This window comes from Podarcis erhardii (genome assembly GCF_964252035.2).
Source record: "Podarcis erhardii genome assembly, chromosome: 1".
NCBI classification, from domain to species: domain Eukaryota; kingdom Metazoa; phylum Chordata; class Lepidosauria; order Squamata; family Lacertidae; genus Podarcis; species Podarcis erhardii.
Window position 1 is genome coordinate 99,937,539 of NC_138497.1, and position 14,393 is coordinate 99,951,931.

Here is a 14,393-nt window from a genome sequence, read left to right on the forward strand (position 1 = left end):
TCCCAGTGTGAACTTTTAATACTTATATCTTTTTCATTGTATGCCCTTAAACAAAGCTGTGTGGCCATTTCCTTTTCAAACATTCATGTGGTCACATTCCCACATTAATTAATTTGGCAGCTTAGCTTGGGGTAGCCAACATGGTTCCTTGCAGATGTTGTTTTACTCCAGCTTCTGTGAGCCCCAGCCAGCATGGCCAGTAGCCATGGATGATGAGAGCTGGAGTCCAGCAGCATATGAATTACGAGTATTATGATGGGAGTTGTAGTCAAACAACTCTGATTACTCTAGGCAGTCCCTCACAAGTGTATCTGTTTAACATTTGTCTACAAGCACTTGCTCATGGTAATTCCATTTGCACATGATGTTAAATGTCAAGTATGGTGTGGCCCAGAATCTGCATATACACCCAATGCAGTGATATCACTGTATCTTTCTCTGGAGAGAAAGCCATAAATGGTTATACTAGAATTGGTAGGTTTTTTAATGGGTTTTGTTTTGTAGGGTTTTCTTTTTTTAGTCTACGCAGCTGAAATCATTCAACAGTATTCCCCCTTGTAAGATGTTAGAAGGCAGAACTGTTTTACAAACCTGAAACGAAAGGTACGCAGTTAATGGGGAAAGTGTTCCATAAGCAATGCTTAGAGAGAAAAGGAATGAAGGAAGAAATTACACTTGAAATCTCTGGGGCACCATGTGAGTGCACCAAGCACGCAAGAAAAATGTTACTGATAACTCTGTCACTCAAAGTAGCTGGAAGCAGACTCTGAAGACTAGAACAGGGGCTGCTATGGATGCCATCATCCAATCATCATGTGTGCAAAACACTTCAGCTAAAACAGAACTCTATTCCGCCCCCCCCCTTGCTATTAAGAATACATTCTGAACTTACATTATATTTTTTCAGACAACGTACTTCACTTGAAATAAAATACATTTCAGGACTCCAGTGTATTGGAGGTTTTTGCAAAACATTTTCAATGTTTCTTAGGGCTTCCTAAGCAGAAAACTCTGTATTCCTTGTGTGATTTCACTGTGCTACTTTAAACAATCAGCTAACTGATTGCTTTAAAATGTCAAAAACAGGAGGCCTATATTCTCTCAGATAGGCCCTTTCCCCAATTTGGGGGTAGTTTTCATTTTCTCTTTTCCTTCTTCTCATCATGCATTTAAGAGAGCGAGCACAGGGTAATGGTTAGTGTGTAGGATGAGGACCAGAAAGAACACCAAGCTCACATTGGGACACCCTCCCCTCTCCCATGCAGAGCAGGGCTGTTATGAGCATGAAATGTGGGGTGAACTATAACGCCCCCTTGAGTTCCTTGGAGGAAAAACAAGTTGGGAGCTCTGGTTATATGTGTAGTAGCTAGAACTCTCTTCAGGGTGATCCTGGGGATGATAGTTGCACTTTGATGTGCTTCCGAACTGCTAGGTTGGCAGGAGCAGGGACCAAGCAACGATAGCTCACCCCGTCACGGGGATTCGAACCGCCAACCTTCTGATCGGCAAGTCCTAGGCTCTGTGGTTTAACCCGCGTCAACAGCATCATGTAGAACAGGTCAAATTCAAGCAGTTTGAAGGCTTGGTCCATATATTTCACAATAATTATACCTAATGATTCCCTTTAGTTACATTCCACACAGCTCTGGTTATATGTGTAGTAGCTAGAACTCTCTTCAGGGTGATCCTGGGGATGATAGTAGTATTGTATGTGATCTGTCTCTCCTGTTTTTCTATTGCAGGCCCACAATCCTAAGACCACAGAGGCAACCATCACAGGTCAAATTTGCTACTGTACTGTAATCAACCTAGTACCAAACTGGCTATAGCCAAAATAAAGTACAGTGACCAAGTTTCCTGGGGCAGAGTGAAGCTCTGTTCTTTTGCTCTCCATTTTGCCCAAGCGAGCCAGGCATGTCCTTCAATTAAGTTCCCGAATACTGCAAGCACAGAATATGTTCTCTGGCAGGAAAACTGAGAAATTCTGATGGCAATTTCCACCAGCGATAACCATCTCTTCCTCCCCACAATTCCAGATCCCCAATTCCTGGTCAGGAAAAGAAAACTGGGTAAGAGGAAAAGAATGGCTATATTCTGAACAGGGGCTGCTAACACTACAACATTTTGTTGCAGGTCTCGTTTGGGGAAGCATTGTTTGAGAAAGCAAGATGAGCTCTTGAACACCTAATCATGACAGCAGCTTGGCAAACATATGGTTCTAATTTGGATTGTTACGCTCACAATGTCAAAGTGGTATAATCAACCCCCTGTTTATAGAACCCATTACATTCTTCTGCTTCTCTTAAAAACCTAATGCAACATTTATGTAATATGAAGGATCTTATTCTTGTAATGGGCTCAGTTTCCCCCTGAAAGCCTCTATAATCACTTGCCAGAGTTCAGAGATCAAAGTACCCTGGAATATCCACCTCTTAGAGTGAATCATTAACTCAAATATTCTAATAATAGTAATCTGAGTTTTTAAAAATGTCATGATTTATCTGATTATGCAAACAAATTAAAAGACAGCCTCCTGAACCGCAAATCACTTGCTAATGCAAAGTCCTGCTTTCTGCAGAATGAATTAGAATTACCTGCAAATATTTGAAAACATAAGTGCCATTCAAGTTGATGCCTCTCATTTACAATTTAAAAGCCCTGCAAAGATCAAAGGAACTTGTGCAGCTACCTAAAGATTTGCCTTTTAAAACCCTACCTGCATACATTTGCATTTTCCATACTTTATGAGATTTAAAAGTGTCACGGGTCTGGTACCAAAGTATTAACTCATACGAACTGCTGCAATGCTGATGGATATTTTTGTCATGTTGAATTGATTGTTGCTTGCCCAATCAACTTTTTAAATACACATGTGTCTTACAATAAGTTTCTCAAATCCTACTGTGAATGCTATTTTCCAGTGTTTGCTTCCACAAAGGCTATTTTGTGTGGGGTTGGTAATGGACAGAATGAGGTTACCTAAACATTTAAAAAGGTTTTTCTGTATTCAAATAACTTAAAGGAATCTGTCCAGTGTGAAAGGCTTTGCAGTTTTCTGAGGTAATTCAGACTGTGCATTTCAAAAGTCACAGTCATTACTAACTCATTTGTGTAGAGGAAAAACAGGGTAGAAGCAGTGAAAGCTGGGCCATCAGAGCAACCAGGGCTCAGCCCTAGACAGTGATTTTTTTGTCATGTTTCCCTCCAAAATTTGAAAGCCATCCTTTCACAATCCATTTCAATGTAGAAAGAGTCCAGCTAAGTCATGCCCATTGAAATCAATGAATGTAAGTTACTTAAGTCCACTGATTTCAGCAAGTCTACTTGAGTATGATGAACAATGGCTATCCCCTGATCAATTTATTAAATATGAATATAATCAAAACCTCAATATAGGCATCTTTCTGAGATCTTGAAGAAAGTGGAAGATAACATACAATTTAATAAACAAAACCTACCACTCACTGTCAGAAAAAATATCTATATTTAATATTTTCCTTTTCATTCCCTGCAATATTTTCGTTTTCATTACATGGCAAAAGCAAAGTAGCCTCGAATATTTTTTTTAAGCATTTAACTCACAGTACCATCAATTCAAATTTGCCCTCACCAATTCACACTGACCCTGAGTAATCAACTAAAGCTTTGATTAAACTACTGATTAAACTTTACAGCCCTAATATTAACCCATTCCTTATGGGTAAACTGTAGCAATTATCTTGTTATTTTCAAGAAAGCTTGTTATATGCTAAAGTGTTTTGCTCTGTATTCCAACTCATGAGCAGTCAGTATAATTTGGCATCTACTGAGCAGCTGTATAGTTGATTATATGTGATATACAAATTTCAGGGAAATGGGCTTGAAGCACCCAGGTTGTACTGTCAGCCACAAATGTGGACTGTTAAATCTTAGCTTCTCAGATGCATTGAACGATGGTTCGATAAAGGCTATTCTAGTGGGTTTCAGAATTCATTGCTTATTATCTTCTTCTTCTTTCCCCGCTACTAGATTTACTTGGCCTTCTAAGGGCATCCTTTATAAAGCCTTTTTGCTTTCTTGTGTTGCTTCCCTTGGGATACATTCCTGCTTTGGATAAGCATGGAAAGCAGCAGTTTCCGTCTGTTTGATTTCCTCCCACGCTCTTTGCTGCTGCTGGAAGTAGAGAGCTGGCCAGGGAATTCAATATTAAGACAGCAACTCAGATCCTACAACCTGTGTTGATCTGTTGCAGTTAATATTTGCCTCCAGGGTGCCCCAGAATTGCATGAACACAACTGGACAGGCATACTGTACAGTTTCTGATGGAGCAGAGCATGCTTTACAAACTTTTAGGATCATCATGCCTGCAAAATCTTGATCAGAAAGTGGACTACAAAGTGAGGAGATAGATTTCACTCTCCAAAAATTCATCATTCTGCCCAGTAACATTCCTCCCCTCCTGTCTCTTGCCATTCTTTCATCTAGCTCTATATAGCTTGCTTGTATGTCTCATTATTTCTCCCTATTCATCTTAAAGGGTCTTAAGCAATTTCTTGGCAACTGCAGCAAGAGGAGGAAAGGGGAGCTGTATCTCGGTTCATTTGTCCCACAAGAATAAATTTGAAGACATACTTTCTTCTGACCGTAATGCATCTCAGGACCTTCGTGCTGGCAGCAGAATGTAGGCTCATCTTTAAATTCACAATCTGAGTAAGGATGGGGGTTTTTTCATCATCATTTTTCTTTCAAGTATGCTCTGCCTGATAGAACAGCACATTCTCTCTTTCAGAGAAAATGGACTATTTCAGGAAAGAAAAGTGAAATCTAAGCTACGCCCCCTATAATTCCAAGTGGTTCTGTGATATATGAGGAGCAGGCACAACCTTTATTCCAAGAGTTGCTAACATTACTGGTCTCCGCTGTCATCTCAGACTGGAGACTGTTGATATGGATGATGGAAGGCACTAATACAGCAGAGTCGTATAACCTATTCATCCTTGTATAATATATGTGTCCTCTGTTCATGCATGATGCAGGTGAATCACTTTGCTGCAGGGCTCCCCTCCCCTGCCCCAGAACCTCTTTTTCTGGAAAAAATAGCACTGCTTTGAAGTCTTATTATTTCTGCTTCTGTTTCTCCATCATTGGCTGAGCAAGATCCAGCTGCTCAGCTCCATTCCCTTGCTTCAGGGAACAGAAATCCAGCAACTTCATCAGCAAGGGAAAACTTGCCTCCATCTTGAGTTGAGCGAATTCCAGCTGCTCTATCCTATATCTTTCCCTCAGAGGTTATCAGCAGGCTCTGACCAAGGATAAGAACACAACAAGAGATCTGAACTTGTTGGATAGCAAACATTTGTTCTATCATAGGAATACCATGTTACTCCCGCTGCTGGAACAAGATTTGGTTTTTTTCTTTTTTTTACTGTGGGAATCTTCTGTAAGCTGCTTTGAAAGTCTGCTGGGGCTATAAAGTGGTAAAGATAAAGAGAGATAGGCTATTGTCCTCCTTTGGATCTCTATACACCTGGAATTTCAACTGCCCACATCAATTAAAGGTAAAGGTAAAGGGACCCCTGACTATCAGGTCTAGTCGCGGATGACTCTGGGGTTGCGGCGCTCATCTCACTTTACTGGCTGAGGGAGCTGGCGTACAGCTTCCGGGTCATGTGGCCAGCATGACTAAGCCACTTCTGGTGAACCAGAGCAGCGCACGGAAATGCTGTTTACCTTCCTGCCAGAGCGGTACCTATTTATCTACTTGCACTTGTGTTTTCGAACTGCTAGGTTGGCAGGAGCAGGGACTGAGCAACGGGAGCTCACCCCGTTGTGGGGATTTGAACCGCCAACATTCTGATCAGCAAGCCCTAGACTCTGTGGTTTAGACCACAGCGCCACCCGCATCCCTATACACCTCTATACACCCGGGGTCTCTATACACCTGGGATTTGAACTCCCCACATCAGCTAAACCCCTTTGGAAAAAACCCTAAAAGATAAAATAGGCATGGTTGAAAGTGTGTCAGTAGCAGGCGGTCTGCTTCATGCAGATGCTAATCTTCTTAGAACAATGCTTAGGCAGTTTCCTTCTCAAACAGCTACAAATAAGGGATGGTATAAACCTGCTTCAGGCATCTTTAGAGGCCCAGAGCACTCTTCCTTCGTAAATGTTGTCCTGGCAACCTGAATTTATAATCTCACGCAAAGTGTTATCTATAAGACTTGACACAAAATTTAATTTTAGAATACGTCTGTGATAATTTGAAGTGCTGCATTTTATTTTTTTAATAGCATGATTTATTTTTCAGGTAAGGCTACCCAGTTGAAACCTTGACAACAATTGATTAAAACTTTAGCTACACACTTATTGAATCACAGCACAAAGCAATTTTTAGAGGAACTAAATATATGAGCATCCAATGGAAATTATCGTTCAGGACTTTTGTAAAGTTCAAATATCCAGAAATTCTCAATTCCTTTTATTCATATATTGATCAGCTTTTGGTTGAATCAGGCACGAATCTTCTCTGGGCTGTTTGTAATGACCTTAGAAGGCTAGCACACATCACCTGTTTATATAGAACTATATTTTCACCCTCTATTTATAACTCTCCAGACTTGAACAAAGTATTGGACTACTACTGACCTTTGCTGGGTCACACCTGTGTACATCTTTGAGCAATATCCAGTTTGGTGCTATAATCCAATAGAGCCTGACCTTTCAGAAAGACCAAACATATAACCCCAATATTAAGAAGCACAGAACCAAAGAAAATATATTATCAGGACCCCGAGTATGGAACCAGAAGACCTCCATGTAATGCATAAGTAGCAAAGCAGCATTTCGGTTTTCAGTGTGAATAAATTTAATAGTCACTTCCATTCACATTTTTAAATGTCAGAATAGTACTCAAATTAATGGGTTAGACATCTATATTTACTAACAGAGCTTTCAAAACTTTTCATGTTGGTGTCACACTTCTTATGCATCATTTCTCAACGCAATAATTCAGTTTTACTAGCAAAACAGAGGTTAAACTAACCCCTTTCCAGCCCCGGGAGGTGCATAGGTAGTGTTTGCATGGTACACCTACAACATTTCAGCTGACTAACATGTCGCGACACACATTTTGGAAAGCTCTGTCTGTGAAGTAGAGGAATTAAAGAGTCCTGCAGGTGCTAGTTGGAGTTAATTGTTAGGTGCCTACAGATTTTAGCTCAAATGCCTGAAGGCTGAATTGATATTCTGGCAAGGAAATGGTCCGACTATCTCCTGCTATTCATTTTATTGTCAATCCATATATGTTATGGAGGGAGGTAGAAATAGTTGCACCTGGAAATAAATGGATGCTAATTCTATAACTCTAAATACGACTGAGTTCAGTGGGGGTGTTGAGTTTTATTTTCCTCATTTATATCAACCAGAGTTAAAGTGATTACTTTTTTCTGGGTTGTATTTAAAACTAATATAAGCTGGTGTGTACACACACACACACACATCCATTTATCCACACACACACACACACACACACACACACACACACACACACCCTGTGTATACTGCAATTTCATCAAAAGTATCAAAGCAGTTTACAACCATTATATATGCAAAATAAAAAGCACAGGTTATTCTTATTTAAGCAGATTGCCAATTTACTATTACAGAAAGTGTTTAATCTCACTTGTCTGCATAAGCCTAGATGCAAAGGAAAGTTTTCAGCAAACATTTAAAAGTCAATATTGAAGATGCCTGCTAAATCCCTGCTGGAAGAACAGGGATTAGTCCACAGGACTAGACAAATTACACTAAAAGTTTGGTTTTGTGCTGATGCCACATGAGCCTCACTAACCTGGGACACAACCAGCAACACTCCTACAGATAGATGATCCCAATGACTGAGCTAGGATATAAGGGTTCAGGCACTCCCTAAGTGACTTGGACCCGAGTTGTAAATTAATACAAAGACTTTGAACTTGGCTTGGTAGCAGATGGACCGCCAGTCAGGCCCAGGCAGAGGGGGTGGCCAGCTGTGTACACTTGCCCTGGGCCTTGGAGGGCTAAACCAGCTGTGGAGTGGGGTGCTGCCAGGGACTGGCTGCTTTTTCTTCTTTGAGCTTATAACTTTACTCTTAAGAAGACTCCTGCCCCAGGCCTCAGACAAGCTCTGCACGGTCCTGCAGCCAGTGCAGATGTTTTAACAATGGTGTCTCACCAGAGCTCAGATGTCCTTTGAACCCAATCACCCCACCAACCATGAAACATTCATGGATCCCCACTTGTGGATTAATTTCCACAGATCTAAATGTACTAATTTCTCCTCTAAGAGAAACACAGCAATGTGGCTTGAAGATGAGCAGATAAAGGATATTTCCAGGCAGATGTCTGGGTCTCCTAGAAAAGACAAGAATAAGATAACATTAATGTGTTTTCATGTGTCCTGACACCATGATGATCACCATTTCACTGCCACATGTAATTGGCTGATACCAGCTGGTGAAGAAACACAGAATGCTGTGCTATTTGATATGAGTTACTTCAGTTAAATTATTAGGCACAGGGAAGCTTAAAACCTGACTATTTTAAATGACACATGTATATTTAGTGTCACTTCTAGCCAACGTAGCCATATTTCTTCTGCTGCTGCTTCTTCTTCTAGATTTTCTTTGCTTTCACATTTTTCACAAATGTACTTTTACATTTGCCCTGATGTATTCATGTTCATCGGCAATACGTGTTGCCACTAACACACCTGTCTGACTGGAACGTATTTCATAATGCATGGCTTATTGAAACCCTTTGGGGTTTTTTTTTATTGGCCGAAAGCCCATTTGAGTTTGCTGTTCTTCATTCTGAACATATTGTTTCTTTGCTAGGAAGGCTCAGCTTCAAAGTACAAAGCCCTCTTTCAGGTGGAGGAGTCCCAGCTGCCTGATCCCATCTAAACCTGACAGCTGCCTGGCCTTTTCCTCAGGCGAAGTTCTTCTTTTGGCATGGTTGCTCTTTGGTCGACAAGTTCAATAACTACTGCATACATTTGGATGAATGATGTCGCTGGGTGCCTTGAAGGATATGTTGCCAGGTTTGTAAACAAGAGAATATGCATTAACAGGCAACAGTGGCTTGGATTCTGCTGTGAGAGCAGAAGGTGCTTCTACTAGTACAGAAAGGTAGCCAATTCTATTTCCCACCTGCACCTCTCATGCCCTATCAAAACAAGTCCTAGTACAGGAGTGGAGAACCTGTAGCCTTTCCAGATGTTGCTGGACTATAGCTCTCATTGTCCCTGATCATTGGCTATGCTTGGCCAGGGCTGATTGGAGTTGGACTCAAATATGCTGGGAAGACCACAGGTTGTCCACCCTTGCTCTACTAGGTAAGGGCACCTTTCAGATAAGTTTTTCAGGTGTTGCAGAGAGCTGCAGTTTGTGTGTAGAAGGACAGGTTGCACCTGTGAAGTGTGTTTTGCTTGGGTTGCAGAATCATTGGATACCAGCTATCAACTTTTTGAAATTGTCTTTTCTCCCAAACTCAACTTTGCAAACGTTAATTATGTATCAAAGTGCTTTGTTTTTGTTTTCATGTAAAGGAAATGGATGTCTCTCAACTTAGAAATAAATGTTCTGAATGGCTATGCTTGCCCAAGACATTGGATTATTTTCTGAACTAATTCAGAAAGATTTATGTAGCGTAGGTCTGTTCTGCAATATTTTTAGCCAGTGAAATAATTTCTCAGACCTTTCAGAAAGCCCTGCTCATTTCAATGGAACTTGCAAATAATGTGTGCTTGATGGGCTACATTGTGGGCCCTAGTTGTGCTTTGTGTGTACACCAGTGTGGTGTAGTGGTTAAGAGCGGTAGACTCGTAATCTGGGGAACTGGGTTCGCATCTCCACTCCTCCACATGCAGCTGCTGGGTGACCTTGGGCCAGTCACACTTCTTTGAAATCTCTCAGCCTCACTCACCTCACAGAGTGTTTGTTGTGGAGGAGGAAGGGAAAGGAGAATGTTAGCCGCTTTGAGACTTCTTCGGGTAGTGATAAGGCAGGATATCAAATCCAAACTCCTCCTCCTCCTCCTCCTCCTCCTCCTCCTCCACCTCTTCTTCTTCTTCTTCTTCTTCTTCTTCTTTTTCTTCTTCTTCTTCTTCTTTGTGCTTGTGTTTCTGTGTGACTGCTGTAGCCTTATTCACATCAGATGAATGCATCAAATTCAACAGGTATGTATGAGCATGGCAATGTGCAATTGTATCAGCAACAAATCTTGTTGTTGTTGTTGTTGTTGTTGTTGTTGTTGTTGTTGTGTTGGGACATATTTCTTTAATACCATAAGGCTATTGTTGGGAAAAGACACACACACATATATGTGGGTCATACATCTGTTGGTTCTATGGTTTCTTGATGGAAGGGATAGTGTTTGTTGAATGTTTGTGTTGTTCACAAGTACAGCAGCAAGTTTGGTAATAGAAACATAAACATGTCGAGTTGGAAGGAATCCAAAGGGTCATCTGGTCCAACCCTTTGCAGTGATCATCCCCCTTCCCAGTGCGTCCATATAAATGCAAAAAGGCAATGCCACAATAAGGCTTAGGATCTCTACTATCAGTTGCAGCTCAAAGGTCCAGAAACGCCTGGGCCACTTCCAACTATTGAGGCCCCTAGCCATAACAAGAATAAGAATAAAAATGGAAGCAAAACAAGGCACCAAAAAATTATATCACATCTCTCATTTGTTTAAATTAGCCACTCTAAGCTCAGTGAAGGTGTGACACTATAAATTTACCAGTGTGGAAGAAGGCTACTTCACTGAACATCAGTGCTGTGTGGAAAGTGCCATCACAGAGTTTAGACATTTTCAACTCTACACCAGAGCTAGGGAACCTCTAGGCTGCAGACATAATTTGGCCCACAAGGCCATTTCTAGCGAACTCTACCCACTCCTCATTCATATGATGTCATTTGAGGTCACCTGTCAGTCATGTTGATCCACTACTTTCCATGGCTTTCCTTGGGTTATGTTTAAAATCTTACACAACTTATGTGTACATGTGTGTGTGTGTGTGTGTGTATAATGTATTTAAATTTGGCAGTTTGAATCCCCGTGATGGGGTGAGCTCCCATTGTTCGGTCCCAGCTCCTGCCAACCTAGCAGTTCGAAAGCAAGTCAAAGTGCAAGCAGATAAATAGGTACCGCTCCGGCGGGAAGGTAAACGGCGTTTCGGTGTGCAGCTCTTGTTCGCCAGAAGTGGCTTAGTCATGCTGGCCACATGACCTGGAAAAACTGTCTGCGGACAAACGTCGGCTCCCTCGGCCTATAAAGCGAGATGAGCGCCGCAACCCCAGAGTCGTTCGTGACTGGACTTAACTGTCAGGGGTCCTTTACCTTTACCTTTTAAAGGGGGATTTAAATGTATAATGTATGCAAAAATATTGCATTTTCCCCCCTGGGTCATGTGGCCAGCATGACTAAGCTGCTTCTGCCTCACCTCTTTTTTGCTTCTATACCTAAAGCAGCCCTCAGAAGGCTACCCAATTTCAAATCCAGCCCTTGGGCTGAAAGTGGTTCCCTTTCTCTGCCAAAAACGTATCTACCTGTTTGACTCTTTGGGTATGCATGCAAATTGGGGGCCAAGCTAGCAGATATGGTCCTCTCCCCCCTTCTTTTATTGAATATCAGGAGTAGAAGGTGAGAAACAGCTGCTACATCACTCCCCACTCCCCGATGTTTTAGCATAAGCAACCACCGCCTATTGCTTGGGCGTCTTATCTAAGAGATATTTTTCAACAGCAAAATAAAAATACAGAGGAAAATGTATGCTTAGAATTATTTTAATGTTAAATCTGTCTTACAAAAATACACTTTATTTTAGAAGAAATTTTCAGGCTTTTATAAACAAACTTGTCTCTCTTACACAGGCATTGTTACTACTGTTCAGCCCAAAGGGCAGTAATAATATATATTTTTTTTTAAAAAAAAACCCTGGCTGTTCTTATAAGAGCACAAATGGGCATTTTGAACCATTAGTAGTAGTTAGGTAGTATGTTTAAAAGCTTTTGTTAAAAATATGTTAATGATTTTCCTCTTATCAGTAGCATAAGCCTTGCGAATAAGCCTACAAATTTAGTAGCCAATATTTATTTTATTTTATTTTTTACAACTCTGACAAGAGGCTATTCCATTATGTTTCCATGCTGGTGATGGAGACATACAACCCTCTTACTTCAAAGTCAGCATGGGAATGCAGGGTTCTGGACAGGCTGGAAGGACAAAGCTGATGAATAGGTTCCTTTTCCTCCAACCCAGCACAGAAACCAAGCAGATTGCTGAGGACGAATGGCACCTCCTCCTGCATGGAATTCTGTGCCCTTGGCTTGCATGACATTCCATGTTGCCACACAAGTTGTAAACTGTAAGGCTGAGTAATGCCTAGGATACCACAGTAAGATTTTATTCCTGAGCACTCTGATTTAACCGGCCCTGGTGTGCTTTAGAATGACATTAACTGCCTTACATAGCAGCCGTACATTGAATAAACAGAGATGCTTGGATTTGAAAATTAGCACATTAAGGAACATCAATATAAAGCATACTTTGTTATGTACATTTTCAAGAGAACTAGGCTTTCCACTTCTATTTTCATAGATCTATACAAGGCATCTTAAAAGTGTAAATTCAAGAGATAGCACCCAATTGAACTGAAACATTTTACAGCATAGTCCGTCTAGATATTCTGCTCCAAAGAATACCCTTTTGCACAGCCCCTCTTCATGACAGTGGGGTTTATTATGCAGGTGAGGGAGTTCCAGCTGTGTGTTGGAGCCTGCATGTCCAGAACAAGCATTTGGCTTGCAGCAGATAAATGGTACTCACTTCTTCTTTCTACCCATATGGTTAAAAAAATGCATAAACTATGACAGCATAGTATGTGCACACGTATAGGAACACAGCTACAAGGTTAGTGTGTGGGGTAGTGAACTGCAAATTCAGAGATCCAATGGTGGACACAGAGTCTCAAGGTTAGTATTTGGAAACCCTGACCTCTAAATTGCTGTAACCAACTGTAGGTGGCCAGTTATCACCAAAATAACATTGAAAGAGCCCCAAATCCCAAAAGTGTAAAGGATCCTGGAGTTGTGGGTGTGAAGCAGATGCAGTCTTGCCAATGCAAAGTTGCAACAACCTTGGCAGAAGGTAAATGGCTGCTTAAGAACAAGTTCATGCGCTTGCGATGCACTTTAGGTCTGCTTCAGGTTGGCTGCATCCCTCAGCTGCCTGGAGAGGCCTTGGTGTGGGGAAGCATCAGAAGCATAGCTGCTTATGGACTCGGGAGCCTTAGCTAGAACAACTCGAAGATTAAAGTCTTACCTCACTATACACTGTAGGATAGGATATAGTAATCCCTTGAGTCATATTCATTTGATTGCTGACTTTCATGATCTCACAAACCAAACGCTTAACTTCTGTTAGTAGTTATCAGCATAAATATTCATGCAGGGGCCCAGTAGAAAGAACTGTAAAACTACCCAAATGTTCAGGAGGAGCTATTTAAATATTAGGATTAAGGACAGAGGACGACTTCATTTTAACAGAATTTGACTGTTCTGTTCCAATCGAGCTTTGCCCATATTGGATTGTCTCTTCCATTGAGCATCCGGGCTGCTTGTGCTTTTTCTTAAAGCGAAATTATTTGCAAAATGTATGTCCATCATGCATTTCAAGGACTCAAGTCCCATGCGGGACTATATTTCTGCAGCATAATTTCATGATGGCTAAGTATTTTTATACAGTTATATGCATAGTTCTAGGTCCCTGCTCATGTGCTGGTTACTTAAGGAAACCTGGACTGCCCATATATAGATATGACATTATATGTATAATTAAAGGGGGGAATCAAAAAGACTGGGTGGATGAGCTTAATATATCATCTATCTATATCTATCTACATCTATTTATTTATCTCTATCATCTATCTATCTATCATCTATCTATCTATCTATCTATCTATCTATCTATCTATCTATATCTATCTCTATCATCTATCTATCATCTATCTATCTATCTCTATCTATCTATTATCTATCTATCTATCTATTATCTATCTATCTATCATCTATCTATCTATCTATCTATCTATCTATCTATCTATCTATCTGGGGGGAGTACTTATAATTCAGATGCTATTTACCTGTTTATGAAAGGATAGTGCAGATGAAGTGTACTGTAATGGAATAGTCTACTGTTTCTGGTAAAAAATATATATAAGAACACCAGACTATATTTATTCCAATTGTAAAAGACTTTTAAAAAATTAAGTAGCATGGGCATCAGCTTCTAAGAAGGAGAAAAACCTTATGTCCCTTTAAGAGCTCTAAAATAGAAAACATTCAGCAAGGGCATTTTTTCCCAACCATTGCAAC

General features: G+C 40.7%; 1 long non-coding RNA gene across 1 annotated transcript in view; it reads left to right on the plus strand.

Annotated features, from left to right (window-relative positions):
* Window positions 1-2,032: 2,032 nt before the first annotated feature.
* LOC309348861 overlaps window positions 2,033-14,393 on the plus strand; it is a 120,139-nt gene continuing 107,778 nt past the window's right edge. Inside the window, exons 1-2 of the long non-coding RNA XR_014159573.1 lie at window positions 2,033-2,069; window positions 8,853-9,058. This is a non-coding gene — a long non-coding RNA (uncharacterized lncRNA). The remainder of the gene's footprint in view (window positions 2,070-8,852; window positions 9,059-14,393) is intronic.